We start from the raw sequence: 22015 nt of genomic DNA on the forward strand, positions 1-22015 counted from the left end.
GAAATTCTTATATTTTCCCCTGTGCTTTTCCCATTGTCTTTTCACAGAAGGCTATTTATATTGATTTGCATATTCAAAGAGGCGTAATTCTGGGAGGAGTTGGAGCGGGACAGAAGGCGCGTGCACGTGCGTTACTTTTCACGCTGATCGGGATTTATGTAGTGGAAGAACGTGAAAGTATGCGTGCGCACAGATTCCTGCATCTGGATTTTTCTGTGTGTACGCACAATCCCGCTTTTGTGCTTACGCCATGTTATAGTGTGAGTTCTACGCACGGCGTTATACATGAGGCCCCCTATCTTTAAGGGAAAGCCTAGACACCCTGCGGAGGAAACTCTTTTCAGCCTCTTGTATTCGCGATCTCATTCTTTTGGTCACTGCCCATAGCTCATGACCATAGTTGAGGGTAGGAACGTAGATCGACTGGTAAATTGAGAGCTTTGCCTTTTGGCTCAGCTCCTTTTCCACCACGACAGACTAATGCAGAGCCTGCATCATTGCGGACACTGCACCAATCCGCCTGTCGATCTCCCGCTCTATTCTTCCCTCACTCGTGAACAAGACCCCGAGATACTTGAACTTCTCCACTTGGGGCAGGATCTCACTCCCAATCCTGAGAGGGCAGTCCACCCTTTTCCGGCTGAGAACCATGGTCTCGGATTTGGTGGTGCTGATTCCCATCCCAGCCGCTTCACACTCGGCTGTGAACCAATCCAGAGAGAGCTGAAGATCATGGCCTGATGAAGCAAACAGGACAACATCATCTGCAAAAAGCAGTGACCCAATCCTGAGCCCACCAAACTGGATCCCCTCAGTGCCCTGGCTGTGCCTAGAAATTCTGTCCATAAAAGTTATGAACAGAATCGGTGACAAAGGGCAGCCCTGACGGAGTCCAACTCTCACCGGAAATGGGTTCGACTTACTGCTGGCAATGCGGACCAAGCTCTGACACCAGTTGTACAGGGACTGAACAGCCCTTATCAGGGGGTCCGGTACCCAATTCTCCCGGAGCACCCCCACAGGATTCCCCGAGGGACATGGTCGAACGCCTTTTCCAAGTCCACAAAACACATGTAGACTGGTTGGGAAAACTCCAATGCACCCTCCAGGACTCTGCCAAGGGTGTAGAGCTGGTCCACTGTCCCGCGACTAGGACAAAAACCACACTGTTCCTCTTGAATCCGAGGTTCGACTATCTGACGGACCCTCCTCTCCAAGACCCCCGAATAGACTTTTACAGGGAGTCTGAGGAGTGTGATCCCTCTGTAGTTGGAACACACCTTCCAGTCCCCCTTCTTAAAGAGGGGGACCACCACCCCGGTCTGCCAATCCAGAGGCACTGTCCCTGATGTCCATTCGATGTTGCAGAGGTGTGTCAACTAAGACAGTCCTACAACATCCAGAACCTTGAGGAACTTCAGGCGTATCTTATCCAACCCCGGGCCCTGCCACCAAGGAGTTTTTTGACCACCTCGGTAACCTCAGTCCCAGAGATGGGAGAGCCCACTTCCAAATCCCCAGGTGCTGCTTCCTCATTGGAAGACATGTTAGTGGGATTGAGGAGGTCTTCAAAGTACTATCCCCACTGACCCACAACGTCCCGAGCTAAGGTCAGCAGCGCACCATCCCCACCATATACAATGTTGACACTCAGGGCCGGCCTTAGGCCACTGCAACCTATGCGGCCGCAGTGGGCCCCGCACTTTCATAGGCCCCGCGCTAATTCTAGGTGTAAATTATTAAATTAAACCATTATAACTTATAATCATGTATAGGTCAGCGTGTTTATTCTGTTTTTATGTTTTTACAGTGTTTTTTATCTATTACGTCGTTGTTTCAAGTGATTACGACAAGTAAATAAAATTGAAAAAAAATTGTAGCTGCTCGGGTGCTTTATCTCTAAACTCATCATTTAGGGGAACTTGGGGTAAGATGAAACAGACACCGTTCTTAACCTTATGATGGCTCAGCTCAGTGAAACCAATCAAATAGGAGGAGCTATTTATGGGGATGATGTTATCGATTTTTTGGATGCATAGTTTGAAATTTACCGGCAGTGGTTTAAATTTTCTCTTTTCTGCCAGACAAAGATTTTTTCACCGGTGAGTAAAGCTTGTTCCTCAGAAACAAGCGTTGTATAAAATTCGAAGATCCTGTACATTGATAACCCACCCTATGTTAACAGTCAGCCATAGAATCATCGGCACGTCAACTTGTATCTTTATACAATTTGTTTTATGAATAGTCTCTCATTTCAAATGTTTAAGATAGTTTTACAAAATAAAATAATGTGATTCGTCTACCCAAACAATTGTTTCATCTTACCCGTAGTAGGGGTAAGATAAAAAAAAAAAATTTTCACAAACACTTGCTCAAAACGTACCGATTCATCCCTAAGCGACAAGCGCATGCATATGCAGATCATTAACAATAATTTGACTGAAAATTACTGGTAAAAAGCAAAAAATGTGGATTTGACAAGGAATTTTAAAAAGTGGTTCATCTTACCTCAAGTTCCCCTAAATTGGTAGACTTAAGGTATTTTTTTAAATTTTATTTACTCGTAATCAAATGCAAACGTGACATAATCAAATGCAAATTGTCGTTCAAACGTTAAATCACGTAATCAAATGCAATAACGACGTAATAAATCAGTAAATACTTTATTTTGTTCATTTTTCATTTTTTTAACTGTGGCATCTGGTGAAAGAAGCTTCTCGCGCCTCAAACTAATCAAGAATTACTTGAGGTCAACAATTCACGAAGATAGATTGAACAATTTGGCAATTCTTGCTATTGAGCGTGATCTATGTAGGAAACAAAATTTTGATGATATACTGTATGACTTCGCTACACGCAAGGCTCGTAAAGTAAAGTTAATTTGATTGTGATTTTGTACTTAGTAAAGAATGAATAAAATGCAAAGATGAATTTATTTTCTAATACAAAATCTTAATTTTCACTTATTATCCTTATCCCTACCCCGACTGGGCCCCGCGCAATCCGTTTCGCATAGGGCCCCGCAATTGTTAGGGCCGGCCCTGTTGACACTGCACTACTTCCCCCTCCTGAGACACCGGATGGTGGACCAGATTCTCCTCTAAGCCATCTGGAAGTCGTTCTCCATGGCCTCCCCAAACTCCTCCATGCACGTCAACAGTAGAGGAACGGAACATGGCCCATTCAGACTCAATGTCCCCCACCTCCCTCGGGACATGGTCGAAGTTCTGCCGAATGTGGGAGTTGAAGCTACTTCTGGCAGGGGACTGGACATGTGGCCGCAAGTCCGATGACACGACCACTAAGTCGATCATCGAACTGAGGCCTTGGGTGTCCTGGTGCCAGGTGCACATATGGACACCCCTATGCCTGAACATGGTGTTTATTATGGACAATCCGTGACGAGCACAAAAGTCCAATAACAATGTTATTTCCAGAATGCATCTTTAAAAAATATACATGTGGAACTGTACACTAGTGGCCACTGTGAGTACTTCAAAGTACACCCCTTGTGCATCTATACACTAACTTAAATTGCATTCCCATTTCTGGAAGCAGGCCTGGAACTCATTTTCGGGAATACTGTTCAGCAGCTGTCTCACATTCTGTTGGATATCAGTTATATTAGAAAATCTTCGTCCTTTCAGTACAGCTTTTAATTTTGGAAATAGCCAGAAATCACAGGGAGCTAAGTCAGCTGAATAGGCAGGATGATCTAATTGGGTAATTGGTTTTTTGGCCAGAAAGTCTCTCACAGTGAGCGCAGTGTGACTTAGTGCTTTGTCATGATGAATGATTTACTTGTCGTGCCACAAATTTGGGTCTTTTTCCTCTAACAGAATCTCATAATCTCTTCAGTACCTCTGAATAGCTTGTTGGTTGATTGCTTGTCCCTGTTCAATAAATTCTTGTTGGATATTCCCTTGTTTTAAACTGTGAGTGTGACGTGTGCTTCTTTAGGGCACAGTGAACCCAGGGATTTCCATTGCATGCTCTGTCACATCTTCTCACCCATCTTTGAACCTCTTATGCCACTCAAACACACTCGACTTTTTCATAGCATCTTTACCATATGCCACTTGCAACAGTTGTAACATTTCAGTAGCACATTTGCTGATTTTCACACAAAATTTAATATTAATACTTTGCTCTAAATTTCAATCACCCATTTTTTTGGCAAAGTGTATACGCAGATATCTATTACTTTCCCAATAGCTAACTAACAACTGTCTTTATCAGCTTGCAATTTACGCACATATTAGTTCAAACATGTTCAAACACGAATACTCATGTGATTTCAATACAATTATGTCACAAGTGACACTAGGCAGGCCATTCTGGGAATTAAATTGTCACACCTTGTAAATATAGGCTATTTCATTAAAGCACTGAGTTGTTATGAAGGTGTTATTGTTCATTATTGTAGCTATTTCATTTTGGCTGTTGCTGTAATGTTTGTGTGTTGCTGTGGTCTCTGAATATAGTTTTTTTATGTGAATGCATTATAATAGAAATATGCATGGAATTGTAACAGCCTGGGGTATGTTAGATGTTTCTAGCAAAATTTGTGGAATTCCAACTGGAATGAGAGAAAAGTAAATGTGTTCACCAATAAAAAATAAATGAATTTAGTTTTAAAACATGCCTTTATTCAATTGCTTGGGTTTAGGCAAATCCTGTAAAAAGACCATAAAACACAAAGAAAATTTGCATGGAATCTGGAAGCTCGCTGAACGAATGAATGAAGACAACTACTACACACAGAAAACCAACTCTTTTTTAGAGAATGTGTGTCAGTGGGCTGCTTTCAGTAGTACTCATTTAACATCGTGCATTAAAATAAGCTTCTGTATATTTTATAGCTTTTTTTACTTTTCTTTAAGCACACAGGGAATTTCAAACAAATTAATTTCTAATGCCCAGTAGGATGCAGTTATATAAAAAATATAAATTCAATTCACTTCACATTCAGTTCACTTGATGTTTATTTTGTTTTACTATAGGTTGCAGAATTTGATTCACATGACATATACAATTGCAAATATAGTTAAAACAAATTATAAAATACCATATAGCAAAATCCAAAATCAACATGTAATATTAACAGAGAAATATCAGACTATACATGTGTCTGTACATGTGTTTGAAATAAATTAGGTTTTTAATAAAGCTAAATAGAAGTAATTAAATAATTAATCAAAACAGTGTCAGTCAGTATATGGACTGATGCTCTGTTGAAAGTTGGTTCCTTCCTTGAACTCTTCTACAGGCACTGTCTGCACAAGTCCATAGTACAATGAAATTAAAATAAAATAAAATAAAAAAATAAACAAGTATACATCTTATTAAAAAAGTATACATCTCATGCAACACATATACAGTATATAGACAATTATAAATGACATATACAATATGTATTTGTAAGTATTCTGCATGAAATATAATGATCTGTACATCTTTTTTGGTGTTTTGGGATTTTCTTAATATTGATTCTTACATTCATTTTTGCATTAACAAAGTTGACACTTTATAATCATGTATCACCATCTTTGTTTTTCTTAAGGGCATTGACATTTTGTGTTCTCCTGGTAGCATCTCTCAGAATTTCCCAGGTAACACAATGCTTCTGATGTCATAGAAGTTATAGTGTAAAGATCAGTTTGTGGACAGATACCTAATCTTTGTAAGTTTCCAAAAGACCTTTTTTGATTTTGAAATTCTGATTACCAAAACTTTTTTTTTCTCTTTATGTCAATTTTGTTTTTGGTTAGTGTTTTGGCTCAGATGAAAGATTGGTTTGTCTCTCAGTTTTGACCATAGGTTGTTCTCTGACTGTGTATCACCTGGTTGTCTTCATTTAAATAACTATATCTCTTGAGACAGCACACACTGTTTTTAGTAATATAATATTTGTTTTTATGATTCTTTCAATGAGCACATTAATGAAAAACATTATAATTCAGTGAAAAACAATAAAAGACTGTAATGTTCTCTCTTACACAGATGTATAGAAAGAAAGGCGAAATAGTATCCAAAATATAAGTAAGTAATACAGACTGTTTCTGATCAACCACATAATGCTCACCTTTTTGTCTCTACTCATGCACTTTCAGATTCTCTGTCATCCACAATATTCCCAAGCCTTAATTTAGCACCTGTCAAACATCTCTTAGTGAGTTGCTGGCTTGTCATTCTCCTAGTATATTCCATAATGTAATTAAATTATATAAACAGCCATCATCAAAAGCTTCTTAATCCAATTATAAGGTCGCAGGGGCCTGGAGGCTGTCCTAGAAGCATTAGGTGCAAGACAGAAACTAACCCTGAAAGGCTGAGTCAACCCACATGTTACACTCACTTACTTGCAATGTATCGTCCCACGTCGCATATGTCTGTAGGATCTGAAAGAAAAAACCAGAGTAGACCATTAACAGGGCCTATTCAAGGTATGATGCAGCAGCAGTAACTACTTTACTTATGATGTTTCTGCTGCTATTACTACACACATAGAAAGAAAATTTAAGCAGTATCCAAAAACAAGTTAGTAATTCAAAAACTATTTATGTGCAACCAAGCAAGATTCATTTTCTCTCAGTCCTCCACAAGGCCCTAAGCCTCAGTTTATTCCAAATATCTCTTAGTGAAAGGAAATTGAATGACTCCATGTCATATACATTTTTACTTGCAGTACTATTATCTTCATATTTCTTTCTAATAATATGATCTTTCTTAGAGTATGCATAAAGTGATTCGACTTTACTGCTTCTGAAACTTTACAACTGTAGCTGTGTAAGTCCTATGTAAGAGGCACCAACTCCAATTAATACTCAGAAGGCAGCTGAGGAGTATTTCCTATTTAAGGGCCCATACAACACTGATACAGTTGGATGAAATAGTCAGTGCCATCACAGAAGGTGCAAGCTGCCTACGGCATTTCAGGTCTGGGTGGCAATGGCATCATATTTTGAATTGCATCGGTAACCTATGGGAGAGAAAAAATACAAAACAAAACAGTATGAGCAAAACACCGAAAAATGTTGACCATAATTTAATTATTTCTAATTAGATACAAGTAGATGAGATTCTAAATGTGTGGCTTTAGGAATTTCAAATATGCTAAGATAAAGCCCAACTAAGTATTTACCAAGAAAGGAACTTTCCAGAGCTTAGCTGAAAATAAACATTTTTAGCCATGGCCTTTAATTATACCTACTGTACATCTAAATGCTCTAGCTGGAATTAAGGCTTTCTCGAAACAAATGTGGCATGTTCTGATTGCTAAATAACAGGTTAGAAAACAGAGCCATCAGACTAATGACTTGATCTTCCTTATAATTGAACTTAAAATGAACGAAATGATAACCGTTGACTTTCCCAACTATACAGTAGCATTTCGTATGTTGTTGAAGAAGTTTTTTATTCACTTACAGCATAAAGTGTGAAAAGACTATCCAGTTACGACTGCAGTGACACAAGGTCCTTTTAAAACTCAAAGTCCATCCAGTATAGTCTGGACTTTGACAGATAACTGCCCACCTTTTACACAAAGTCCATTTTTATCCCACAACTCTGCCATATTTCCATCTTGGGTCCACCACCTTTTTGTTCAGATAAGCAACTTTCTAGTTCTCTTTCAAGCAAGCAACCGATCTTTCAAATTAACATTTTTTCATTTGTGCTGAGGTGCACATGTACCGCCAATTCAGAGTTTTTACATGAATGAATAAACTCCTTCAACAGCAACACTGTCTTAAACAAGGGAGATGGCTGGAGTGAAAATGACTATGTTTAAAGAGTCATGTTACAGAAATGACAGCTGACACAGTCTTTACACATTAAGAGAAATGTGAGCAGCACATTAAGAACCTTTCAAAAGGATAAAGTAAAAAAATTGGTATATAAACTAGACATCTGTTTTGGTTTTTAAGTGCCATCAAAAAGTATGCAAATGATGGATTATATGCAAACATTATTTAGTTAAGGTTTTGGGGTGGAAAACCTTTAAGCGTAAGTTTAAAAGAATGCTGTACCCAAAAAAAATTATATGTTACTTTCCAATGTCATTTGTAACGACGGCCAAGAAAAAGTTTTAATCTCATGTTTTCATGCAGAACAGAGACAAAAAAGTTTATGATATAACAGAACCCAATTATGATCAATGCAGTATAACATCAAACAATGTGAAAAACATTCATGGAGAAAAGAAAACTCACGTTACTGGTGTTTCATAATCCATAAGTCAGTTATCCAGTTGTATGAACAAAACGTGCAAAACCCATGTATTTTTTGCTAAAATGTGATTTAATGGTTACTTACGGAAAATTGCAGCAGACATCATAAACAGGAAATTAATTCCCATAATACTGTGCTTTTGGATGTTGTTCACGTCATTTGTTGTTGGTCACCATTGGTGTCCTGTTATATCATAAACCAGGATTTTGGGTTGCATGTTGCCAGAGTAGGGTTGCGAGTTACTGTTGGATTTAATTGTAATGGATCACAGATAGTTTGCAATTTGAGTTAAGCAATCGACATTGCTCCAATTTGGTCTTCAATCCCCCCACCCCATTAAACAAGGAATGTGTCTCTAAATCAATGAAAAGGACAAGATTGGGTCACAACAACAATAGTTTAAGAAACTCTGTCAATAAACTGTTTTCTTTCTGTTTTGCATGAAAACATGAGATTATAATTTTTTCTTGGGCATTGCTATAAACTACATGGAGTAAGTAACATATTAAAAAAATACAATTTTTGGATGGAGTATTCCTTTAAGAGTCATTCTTTTTTTTCAAATAAACACAACTATGGATTGCTATGGTGACTCAAAGCTCCATGGATCTGGATTAGATTCCCAGTCTGATTATTGCCCGTGTGAAGTTCACACATTTTCGGGATCTCCATCATTTTTCTCCCAGTATGCCAGTTTTCTCTTGCATCTTAAATATTTTGACATTATGTTGCAGTAATTGGCATCTGTAATAGTCTCTCTGTGCGTGACTGTCCTTCAGTGGCCTGGTGTTCCATTTAGGACTGGTTCCCATTCTGAAATATAAAGAAAAGAATACATGAATAGCTTGACTAAAATGATAACAGTTAACAATAATATTTATCCTAGCAATATCAGAGAAAGTTAAAGACACCTGTTGAAATCTGATATTCATTTACAGCAAATGTTTTGAATTGATTAAACTGACCTAACAAATAACTCTGGAAGGCTGCACTTTGTAATTTTCATTTATACATAAATTAATAAAAAATGCACATGGTGTGGCAGAAGGCCTGCACCCTTACCCAGCTGGGACACCTTTGTGATGGAAGGACCTGGGGAGAAAGTGTGCTCAGGAGCATTATTTCCCCTAGATTGCTAGATGGCAGCCCACCCCAGGTTGCTACAGCACCCCAGTTTCCCATAGGGCACAGTGAAACTTGCAGTTTGGTGGCTCAGTCTTGTTGGGTGCCGGAGGAGCTGCCAGGGGGGTGCTGCAGGGACTGCAGATCTCTGCTTTGTTGGGCTCCCACCTTACCCAGAGGTGCTTCCACCAAGCTTACGAGACACTGGAAGTACTCCCAGGTATTACATAAAAGCAGCCAGCTGTAACTGCTGCAGAAGCCAGAGTTGGGAGGGAGAAGGCAATGTTTGCTGGAGGCTGAGTGGAGGCAGAGAAAGACAGAGACGAAGAAGACAAAGTGCTGTGAGCAGCTTTGTACTTGTAGTACTGTGCTTTTGTACTGTGCATTGCTGTGTGGGAAATGACTGGGAAGAGTTTCCCACAGCAAAATAAAAGCCTGTGTGTTGCTGGACTTTTGTATGCAACTGTTTATTTTATGTTTGGGGAAGCTGGAGCACCCCCTGCATAAAATAATTTATTTTGACTTTGGAAATGTGTTGTTACAGCATAAAAGTTCACATTAAAAATACTGAATGGATAAATATGTGTACACATCTTTTGTCTTGCAGAAAATTATGATGACTTTCAAGGGGATTGAATACTTTTGCATGCAATTTTAGCGAGTCATGGACAGTAATTGAAAATCACGACTTCATTGTGCTGTCCCTCATTTGACTATAAAGAACTAATCCTCCTCTAGAAGAGAACAGACAGCTCATTGTTATAACCATTAGGTATTTATGAAAACTCAACTAAATTTTATTTAGAAAGCTAATTAAGTAAATTGTAGCAGTCACCTTTAACTATTAATTTTATACAGTGCTGAAAAGGTATGCAGTTCCCTTACTGACCGTAAAGAGGCATCGTAGTTTCTCTTTGTTTGGTGCTGTTCCTCATTTTTCTTAATAAACAAATATTGGTGGCATTAATGGGTAAATAATTATATTCTCTTTTATGTGTAACCCTAACATTTTTATTTGCAAAGAAACATGTTGATTTCTTATTGTACAGCCTATTTAGCGCATTGACAACTAGAGCTGCGACCATCAGTAAAAAAAAAAAGCTGAGAACCATTGAAGTATTGTGACATAGTTGCTGCAAATTACTGAAAATTATACAGGTGAAAATTCAGGTGTATGCCACTGCACTCTAGCACTCCAATAATGTTGTGCACTTTGAGCTATATCATTTGTCTGAAAACGTGCTATATATAAATGTTGTTGTTGTGCAGAAGTGGAACGGAGTAGGAGAAGAAATGGCTATCATGTACAAAGCTGGATGGAGCACTCATACAGTAATTTGTTGTTTTACAGTTCTTCTCCATGGCCATAACAATAGGCGAGTTCAAACAGGAGTTCAGAATGCTGGGAGGAAAGCAGTTTTTAATAAAAACAAGAATTACATCAAAATTAATGAAGGACTCTGCTTCGTTGGGCCCTTGAGCAAGCCCCTTAACCTACAATTGATCTGTCCTAGGTATGACGTTAATCTGCATCCAGCCCTACATGTAGGTCCTCCAACCTGCAGGGAAAAACCTGGGTGTTGGTGGCAGAATTGGCACTCCAGCCACCATAAAAAACCTCACACTGTTCCATTCCATCTGAACTAGTATGGTGCTGAGGTGTCACCCGTTGCATGGCTGCACTTGGGTCCTAATCTGGGATCCTGAGTTGGTTTGTCATGTGGTGGGTGTGGCAATGCACTGTATCAGCTCTGCTCCTAATCTCCTCCTCCTCCTTAACTTTCAATTCTGCTCTTTCCCTGTTTTTACACAAGAATTCAAAGAAATAAAACAAGAAACTGCAATGCCTTTTAAGGTATGATGAATAATGTGGTTCGTTAATACAATATTTTCATTATGATATACAGTATATCAATAAGGGAGAGTTTTATATATAGTAAATGAGAAATAGGTGTGTTTAATAGTTATAATAATTGAAGAACATAACAGCTAAAGTATATGAGCGACTTAAACATCACTTAGTTAAATGTAATGGCAGCCCACTTGACTGATAATTGTCAACCACAAGTGGTCCCCAGACTGTAACAGCATAAAATTAAAAGTGACACACTGAGGCCTTTTACATGTTGGATGGCACAACTGGCAATGCAGTTCAGTAAACCAAGGCTTCCTTCTTTGTCACACTATCATTCCAAAATGCCACACTGACAAACACAATTAATGCCATCAACAGAAATTTTCCAGGCTTCACAAATATGCAGAGGGAAGACACTCTTCAACAAGAGTGAAGATTGCATTCAGCAACTGTAAGTAACTTGTGGCTTTAAGGAGCTGCTCACTGCTTGTTTGTCATAGATCAGTGATCATGATGACCTTTGACAGGCTGGCCTTGGACTGTATGATCCTCTTATGAAAGACCACTTAGCCCAAGTAAAGTTTGCCTGTTGGACAAAGAGTGGAGTGGCCGATGCAATTATCTATCTGCTCCACAAGGCTTATTCACATTTGGATAGAGTTGACTTCACTGTGGAGATTATGTTTTTTGATTTCTCCAGTGCCTTTAATACCATCCAGCCACTACTACTAAGAGGTAATCTCAGGGATATGCAGGTAGATGAGCATATAGGGTCCTGGGAAATGGACTATCTGTCCAGCAGACCAAAGTTTGTATGGCTCAAGGACTCTGATGAAGATGTTAGAAACAATGGAGCACCACAAGGAACAGTCCAGTCTCCTTTTTTCTTTACTTTGTACACCTCTGACTATAAATATAATACCAGGTTATATCACATGCAGAAACTCTCAGATGATTCTGCAGTTATGTTGTGTATTGATAAGGGAGATGAGACAGAGTATAGGAGTCAGGTGGAGAACTTTGTTTCTTGGTACAAAAAAATTGTCTGCAGCTTAACATCAGCAATGCCAAGTAAATGGTTATTGATTTTCACCACACCAAAGATCCTCTACAACCGGTCACTTCTGAGGGAATGGATGTAGAAGGAGTGCACTGCTCCAAGTACTTGGGTGTCCACATCAATGACAAGTTGGACTGTGTAGATGCCACACAGGCTGACCGGGCATCTCAGCCAGGAAAGGGAGCAGACCTGGAAGGAATGACCCGAAAGAGTGGACAGACGGCCCGTTAAAAAGAGAAGAAGTTGCTAGAGGTTTTTTATTCCCCCAACACACTAGATGGCAGCAGCCCCGGAAGGTCGGTGCACAGTAAGAAGCCAGCAGGGCATGCCGGGATATGTAGTCCAGCAGATCAGCCCTTCTGGGGTTACTGGGTGCCACAAGAGGGTGCTGTAGGGTGACAAGCTCCTTATTATGGACTTCCATGCGACCTGAAAATGCTTTCATTGGGCAGTCGCCCTGGCACTGGAAGTACTCCTGGGTCAGTAATAAAAAGGACCACACTCCCTTATTCAAGTGAGAAGGAGCTGGGAGGTAGTGGAGCAATGCTTGAGTGGAGGAGGGTAGTGCAGTAGGGAGAAAGGAGACTGTACAAGTGTGTTCATGTTGTGGTTTGGGGCTCACTGACACCCTGGGTTTATCACAGAAGGGCAGAAACAATAAAGTCTTTTTTTCTTAGGAGGTTATGTTTTCTTTACAAGTTCTATAACTCTGTGATGGCTACTGCGATATTCTGCACTGGGTTAGTAGTATCACTTCAAGAGAGGCCCACAGAATCAATATACTGATTAAAAAGGCAGGCTCAGTTATGAAACGCACTCTCAACCCAAACAGTAAACAGTAGTGGAGACAAAACTGATGGCTATCATGAACTAAAACATTGAGACTTTTGGCCAACAAATTATTCAGCAGACATATGTCAAAAAAGCACCACTGGGGCTTCTTCATAGCTATACCAATACACCTTTAAAAAGCCTCACTGTGACTGCTCTTTTATAATTGGCCAAGTCACAGCCTTTTTTTGCTTCTTCTTTTGATTTTCTTGTGTGTGTTTCGGGGGTGGGGGGGGGTTGTTATTATTATTTGTTATAATATATTATATTAAATGAGCTTCTTTAAAAGCTAAATTTCCCTTTGGTACAAATACTATATATCTATACATGGAAGAATTATGAACATGGCAAGAAAACACTTTAGATGAAATAAACAAGGAAAAAGAAGAAATGATGATATTGATGATAAAAGCATTGTCTTTTACATTCAGTGTAATGTCAAAAAAATGTAGAGATTAAGGTATAATTTCAGATGAAGTGCTCACATAAGACTTTTGCCTCAAAAACATAACAGAAAGCCGCCGAGTGACTCATTGTGTGTCACACTGATTTGTGCTGAAACCATTCCATCCTGAAAATTGCTGCCTCTGTCAAAATGTTCTTTAGCTGAAAAGCACACAAAATTATAAAGTCAAGTCAGCACATAACAAGTGGTCCTGCTTACTAATATAAATTATTTTCAGATTCTCTGCCTCATTCTTGCAAATTTCCTAAACAACGTGACAATTTGGTTCTCAAATTTATTATTTTGTGCTTTATATATTCCTTAAAAAACAGATGAAGTTTTGTACATATTGACTTTGACCTAAAAAACCTTAGCTTGGCACGGATGGTAAAAACATATTCTGCTTTGTGGCAACAGCTCTGTGAAAGCCCTACAACTTTTGCTAGTTGCAATTTTCTTAACCATACTGTGTATATCAAAGTATTTTATTTATTTTTCACTATTGCCTTTAGGAAAGTATTCTGTAATAGTGCTTTCTTTCACAGGAAATATTCAAAATAAAGACTGATTATTATAAATACATTAGAAAAAATGGCAGTGAATGTTTTTTCGGGGGCTCAGAAGAAAATTATCTTGCACTATTAAAATAATTTTTTTTAATTACTAATTGGTTTTATAATTGGTAAATGAAAAACTGATTTTTTCCTTTTTTCCTATTATAGCTTCCTAGGAGCATTTTCATTATAATTTTGGGATTTTTTTTGTATCTATTTCTGTACAATACTTTTTATGTTATGACACTGATATTATCGTGGCAACAATTTTGATTCCTACCATTTTGTGGTATCTGTGCATGGACAAGGACGTTTAGTTTGTGATTGCTCTGCCTGTTGCCGCAATGCAGAGATCACAACATGCATTGTCTTAATTCTGGGCCTATAAAAGGTAGTGTAACGATGTAGTCAGTGTCCTAGTGTTGGATCTCTTCTGAAATAAAAACAAAACTTTACTACAGTGTGAATTAAGGGAAATTGAACCAGCGTTAATGTTAGGATTTTGCGGCTTTTAATCTACTTTCTACGTTCTTGCCTTGTAGTTCTGTTGTGTCACTTTTCTTTCTGTTCCCTAATGGCACTTTTCTTTTTCCTGGTACAATTTTTAAAATTCTAAGAGTCTAGTCTCCTTTAGTCCACTTGCATGTTTGGCCTCTTTCAAATCAGTACAGTTATGACTACTCACTACTGTTCTGCCAATAACCAGATTTGCAGATGGTGGAGACAGAAAAAGTATGGAAGATGGGCAAATCTAAACTTTGGAAAGAAAACAGTCAAAAATGAACAAGAACTTAAGCCCAAAATACTAAACAGCCTGTGGTAAAAAAAAAACTTCAAAGCCAAAAATTAGACTAACCACTGCTAAACACTGACAATTCTTTGTTACAAACCAGTAATTTGGACAACTGGAAAGTGCCCCGCACTGACCATCATACCATTTCCTTGATAACATCATGCATCACAGTGTAGCCAACAGGCTAGCAACTGGATACAAGTGCAAACAAAATGTCATCACCTATTGGAAAAACAAAATGGCAGGGTCAAAAGACAATAATATCAATTACAAAATGTTTTTGATACTATACATAAGCCAGAAAATCACTATCAGCATATTAAGAAAAGCAAAAAAATTGACATAAATAATGGAAGTGAAATTCCCACAGAGGCTCAAAAAAGTTTTAAATGAATCCAAGTCATAACAGGTAAATAGCCCATCATGTCTGCAATTCAATATACAATGCCCTCTATAATGTTTGGGACAAAGACCCATTTTTCCATGATTTATTCTTCTGCTCTACAGTTTTAAAATTACAAATGAAACCATTTGGACGTGATTAAAGGGCACATTGTGAACTTTAATTTAAGGGTATTTGCATACACCACATAGAAATCACAACACTTTTTAAACTTGGTCTCCCATTTCAGGGCATCGTAATGTTTGGGACAATTGGTGTCATGGGTATTTCTGATTACTCAGGTGTGTTTCATTGTTTCATTAATGCAGGCATGAGATATATCACTTGCTTCTACCTACAGACTTCCTTTGGAGTCTGTAGTTGCCAATGTTCAACATGAGGACAAGAGCTGTGCCAATGAAAGTCAAAGTAGCCATTATGAGGCTGAAAAACAAGAATAAAACCAATAGAGACATCAGTAAAACTTTAGGATCACCTAAATCAACTGCAAAGGGACTGTTAGGCCAAGGAAGACCTCCACTGCTGATGACAGAAGAATCCTCATCATGGTAAAAAAAGCCCCAAAAGCCTGTCCAACAGAGCAGAAATAGTCTTCAGGTAGCAGATGTGAATGTATCAGAGACTACTTAGCAGAAGACTTCATGAACAGAAATACAATGGCCATACTGCAAGATGCAAACTACTAGGACCACCACAAAAACAGGATGGCCATATTACTGTTTGAGAAAAAGTACTTAAAAGAGCCTGCAGAACTCTGGAAAAAGATCTTGTGGACAGACGAGACAAAGATGAACCTGTATCAGATTGATAGCAAAAGTAACATGTGGAGATGAAGAGGGACTGCTCAAGATCCAAAGCATACCACCTCATCTGTTAAACATGATGGTGGGGGTGTTGTAGCTTGGGGAGGTATGGCTGCCACAGGTACTGACATACTTATCTTCATTGATGATGGAACTGCTCAGGGCAGTGGCACAATAAATTCTGAGGTGTATACAATAGAAACATTCTGCTCAAGTTCCAATAAATGCCTCCAAACTCATTGAACGGTGCTTCCTCCTACAACAAGATATTGATCCCAAACATACTGCTAAGGTAACCGCAGGTGTTTTTCAAAGCTAAAAAATGGAAAATTCTCAATTGGCCAAGCCAGTCAACCGATTTAAATCTACTTGAGCATGCCTTCCAAGCAGAAGCTGAAGATGACAGCATTAGATGCTTGGCAGAGCATCTCCAGAGAAAATACATTGTAGCACCCGGGGATGACTATAAATTGCAGACTATGAATATGCAACAAATTACTAAATATGACTAGTTTAATATACCACCATTGCTATGTCCCAAACATTATGGTACCCTGAAATGGGGGAAACCATAAAAAAAGTGTTGTCATTTCCATGTGGTGTGACCAAAATGTATGCCAATACTGTTAAATACATCTGCAATGTGCACTTTAATCATGTCTGAATTGTTTGATTTATAATTTTAAACTGTGGAGAAGTGGAGTAACTCAAGGAAAAATGTCGTTGTCCCAAACATTATGGAAGGCACTGAATATAGCATTCAGACATGAAGAACAGGTTTAACTATTGTTCAAGCACACAGTAGAATGCGCAAGACATGTGATCTAAGGTACTTTGATGATAGTATAATTGTTGGTGACAACATACTTACAGACCACAGTGTGATAAACAAAAAACTTGATGAGAATTGCCGGACTCATTTAAGCTAAAAGACAATCCAAAAACAACAGTTCTTTACAACAGTAGTGTGTATAGGGGCATGTGGTAATGCAAATACTAGATGATAACTAGATGATGAGGCTACAGTTGACACTTGACACCAAAAAATGGACAAAAGCAGATTAGAAAAATGTCCTCTAGTTTGATAATCTCTACTGTGACAAGTTGATTGTTGTATCAGAATTTGCTATAAACAATATAAATCAATTGATTCATCCTGCCTTGGTTTAATGGTACAAGCTGATGATGGTAGTGTAATAGTTAGGGAAATGTTTTCTAGGCCCACATTAGGCTTTTAAATACCAAATGAGCATCATTTCAATACCAAAGCATACCTAACCATTTTTGCTGACCATGTGTATCCTCTTATAGACAAAATGTATCAAAGTTTAAATGGATACTTTCAATAATAATAATAATAATTCATTACATTTATATAGCGCTTTTCTCAGTACTCAAAGCGCTATCCACACAGGGAAGAACCGGGAAGCAAACTCACAATCTTCTACAGTCTCCTTACTGCAAAGCAGCAGCACTACCACTGCGCCACCTGTGAGGACAATAGAACAACGTACACTGTCACAAAGCATACATCATCTCAAGCTGTCTCCATGAATGGAACAATGACTTGCTCGTTCACCAACAGTCAGCATAGCACCCAGATCTCAAGCCAACAGAATGCCCCTGAAAGAAGGTGCAATGGGAAATTGTTGGAATGAATCTGTGACCAAAAACTTTCAGGAACTACTTTTGTTTCAGCAAAGTTCAAAGTCAATTGGAGTGTTTCCTGAATCTCATTAAATGTATACCTTGAACAATTCAGGATGTTATGGGGGAAAAAGAAGGTCTTCCCCAAGGATATATATTGGCCGCCCATCAGCAAACACAGAGAAAGGGTTCTACACCATCTCATGGTCAGATGTAAATTGGACATGGCTGAGTCTAGGCAGAGGTTCTACTGGAGGAAAGAAGAGAGACCAGAGTTTAGAGGGAGTTTGAGAGAAAACAATGAGAAAATGAGTGATCAGCTTTCATTCTTAATGTATAAAATCATGAAAGATAAAAGGGACATAGAGGATTAATCATTTAGAATATATTTTAAACTTTAAAAAGATATTTTAACTTCATACTGAATCAGAACAATAATATATTAAAAAAAAAATTAGTTGTTCGAAGATCCTCTATTGTCTGCTTAATTGAAGTTCTTTATAAGTCATGTAACAAAAATGTCAAAAAATAAAAAAACATTTTGTGAAAGACAATTTCCATAATAAAACATTAAAATTAAAAGCAAAAAATGTCCTCCTGGGACCACTAGTATCAGGATTCTGTCCACCCTTAGCCTCACCTTCCATGTGAGGTTAATCTCTGGTCCTGCCGATCTTCATTTGTTACTGAGTCCATTAACCAGACAGCAGTTACCTAAAGGGCTGGGGAAGACATATAAAACAGGAAGTTTGGGTAAAAGCTCTTCACCCTTTACTTTTGGTTTCCCTGGTTTCTTGATCTTTTTACTGTTTTTTGGGGGGGATGGGTTTTGACTGCTTTTAGCGTTTTTGGTTTGCTTGTGTATAACTCCCTGCATTTTGTTGACACTTTCTCATTTATTTAATTGTTCTTTTTCATTGTTGGACCCCAATAAAATCTCAATGTGAATTTACCTGCTTGTCATTGATGCTTTTCTCCCTATTACTCTCCTAGATTAAAATTCTTAAGCTACATCCACACTATGGTCTCATTCATAAACTATTGCTTAAATGACAATGATCCACATCCGCACTAGGGTTTTCACTTCGTTTTTGAAATTATCTCTCCCCGCACACTAAGACGACTGAAAATACATACAATGTAGCCACTCACCTATACTGGACACTTGACTGAAGCAAGAAGAAGAAGTGTTCTTCTAGCTAGACATTCATCGCAGCTTGGATTTACACATGGAGAACAGCAATGCTGAATAGGAAAATCGAAAAAATAATTATTTTTATTTGCATTGACAATGAGGAAGAATTGTTATTGAGAGTAACGCATGGGTACAAGGCAGGCAAAGCGGCTGAGCAAATCTAATAAGCAAGATCCAATCAGTGAAGGCTCACATTATAAAGACGAACAAATCAGAGCGTGATTAGAGTCTGCATTTTCAAAACTCTTCATCTTCACTCCATTCACACTGCAACGTTGAGTCAGTGTTTTTAGATATATGTGACTCTGGAGAGTATTTTGTTGAAAAGTCTCTGGGTTAAAAATGATGGGGTGGAGTAGATGAAAGGGAAAAAAGCAGACTAATGTCTGTGTTTTTAAATGAAAACGTAGTGTAGATGTGACCTTAGTGCCTTCAAATGAGTGTGTTCTGGTGCCATTATGCTCTTTGCTTGTTTCGCCTTCCTTTTATGTGATGTCGTTTAGAGGTAGGCCATTCTGCAGACCATGAGGGATGACAACATGTCAACTGCAGCAAAATAACAATGATAATCAGAATTGTGAGAGACGCAAGTTGAAAATAGCAAGGAAATAGGAATGATGTGTATATAACATTGTTAATTACAGTTTGTGCAGTACAAGAAGTGCAAGAGCTCAGAATAAGAAACAATTATACCTGACTTTTATGAAATTTGGTGTATTTTGGAATTCATATATACCATCCATCCATTTACTGTAACTGCTTAGGCCAGTACTGGTACACAGTAAGGACAAGCCTATCCCGTACTGCAATGTTTCCCAATCTTTGTGGTGTCACAACCCAGTTTTTCACATGCCAGTGTGTTCATAAGCTTATCCCCCTTCGTGAATTTAGCATGATCGTATAAGCAGGGGTAGTGGGGTGGTCCCCATTGGGAAATCAAGCAAGACTGAAAAAACGAGGTGAGCACCACATGGTTAATTGATCGCAGTTGTCAGAGCGGGAGTTAGTGAGGTCTTCCAGGATTGACTGAGACTCAGTGGGAAAGGCGGGGTTTTATCCAGGGTCAGCCATAGCCCACCTGCAATGCTGCCACAATGCCTTACAGCACTGGGGCCAAGCTCAAACCAACATTGTGGAAGCACCACACATAAACTTTCACACTCTCCCTTTAAATTAGATTGATTTTTTAGAGCTACCAACCTGCCTGCTTTTTTGGGGTTAAACTAGAATATCCTAAAAATAAAAACATTCAGATACAGGTAAGCCATGCAAACTCTACAAAGACACTGAATGAACCAGGATTTGAACCCCAGGAGACAATGAAGCCACACAACTAACTACTGTGTCAGGGTTTTGTTCTCATATATCCAAAGTCTTTAGGGTTAATTTGTTAAAATCATAAAAGCTTAATGAGTCCACCTTTTTACAGAAAAAATAGTGGACTGTGACTTTAAACCACTGTTCTTTGGTATTTAACCATAGCTGGTTTAAAGTACAGTTTTGTTTGTGCTAATTTCTGACATGAGTACATTATGATATGGATATAAATTTGTAAACTATCTTACTATACTGAAAACAACAAAACAAAATAAAATCTAATTGAAGTCTGAAGCCCAAAAATAAACTAAACAGATACTGATTGTAAAGAAAAGTAATAATGATAAATGCACCAGGTAGAGGTAATAACTCTATTTACAGTAATCCCCAATGAGCTGCCTTTAAATATAGTCTTGCATTTTCACATGACATGGTATCTTAGGTGGTCTGTTGGAATTGTTTTTTGCTCCTTTGCCAGTCAACACTCTGTGAAGGTCTAATTTGTCTTTCCTGACCCCTGTAAGATAAGTCTGATGGTGACTGTGTTATGGCTGCATGCTCACTTGCTTCATCCTTTCTTACAACCAGACCTTGGAGAGATTAAAGGGCATATTTTTGTGCCTGTTATCTGAAGTAGTATCTGTGCAAGATTTTACTAGAGAACCACAGCATATAAACTACCATGTTGAAACTATCCAGATGGATGACAAAAAACAGAACTCCACGGAGAATTTATAGACTTTCTATCTTACATTGACCTCCCTCTAAAAAAAAAAGGGTTACCTTATGTCCAAATACAATATTTTCACATTTTTGGGGAATGTATGCAAAACATGCAGAAAAACCAAATGTATAGATCTTATGTGCCTGATGTAAATTTAGCAATTTTCTGTAAATTATCAGTGATCTTACAAGTCAGAAACAATTAAGCATAATCAATCATTCTGTTCACTGAAATTATTCATGAAGAATATGAATAAAACAGAGTTTCCTAAAATGGGTATTGAAGCAGCTATATTTTGATACAGCAGTTAGTTTCTATTGTCTTATGCCTCCATAGTGCTATGTTAAAATCATGGCCTAGGCTCATCTGTGTGGAGTGTGCATGTTACTCTTCTCGCCATGTGATTTTTACTCTGAATACTGTTCTTATCCTATGGCATCTCAAAGAAATACATATTAGGTTAATTTCTAACTCTAAACTTGTCCAGTAATAATGGATTGCTGCACATCCAGGGTTGGTTCCTGTTTTATACCTGATGTTTCTTGAATCTACTGTGGCCCAATCATCATCATCATTGCACCCCATAATCAGTGTGGATTGTTGGGGCTATCAGTGGGAGTCTTCTTCGTTGCCCATATTCCTTTCCTATATTGGTTCTGCTCTTAGAATGTTAAACCCAGCTTATTATCATCTAACCATGTTCTTTTTTGTGGTCCTCTTCTCCCTACTCCCTCAGTTCTTCCAAACATCATGGTTTGCATTAATATGTTGTCATTCATTCAGCATACATACCCAAAATGTCGTAGGCTCATTACTTTGACCTTATCCACAGGAATTGTTCTTCCGTTCATATCTTCTCTGATCTCTTTGTTATTAACCATATCCTTCCAATATTTTCTCATTATTTTCATGTATACTATCACCTCATTTCAAATATATTAAATTTCCCAAAATCCATGCTTCTACAGTTCATGATTCATATGTGTTTAGCAATGTAGACGTCACAAGTACATTAGTAATCTGGCCAAATGCAT

At 38.2% G+C, this 22015-nt stretch overlaps 1 long non-coding RNA gene across 2 annotated transcripts in view; it reads right to left on the bottom strand.

Moving 5' to 3' along the window:
• Positions 1 to 5103: 5103 nt before the first annotated feature.
• LOC127529189 (uncharacterized) overlaps positions 5104 to 22015 on the bottom strand; it is a 45965-nt gene continuing 29053 nt past the window's right edge. For both annotated transcript variants that reach the window (XR_007935872.1, XR_007935873.1), the window contains exons 2-3: positions 17847 to 17995; positions 5104 to 9045 (exon numbers count right to left, since the gene is read on the bottom strand). This is a non-coding gene — a long non-coding RNA (uncharacterized LOC127529189). The remainder of the gene's footprint in view (positions 9046 to 17846; positions 17996 to 22015) is intronic.

Source organism: Erpetoichthys calabaricus, chromosome 9 (genome assembly GCF_900747795.2).
Source record: "Erpetoichthys calabaricus chromosome 9, fErpCal1.3, whole genome shotgun sequence".
Classification (NCBI taxonomy): Eukaryota; Metazoa; Chordata; class Cladistia; order Polypteriformes; family Polypteridae; genus Erpetoichthys; species Erpetoichthys calabaricus.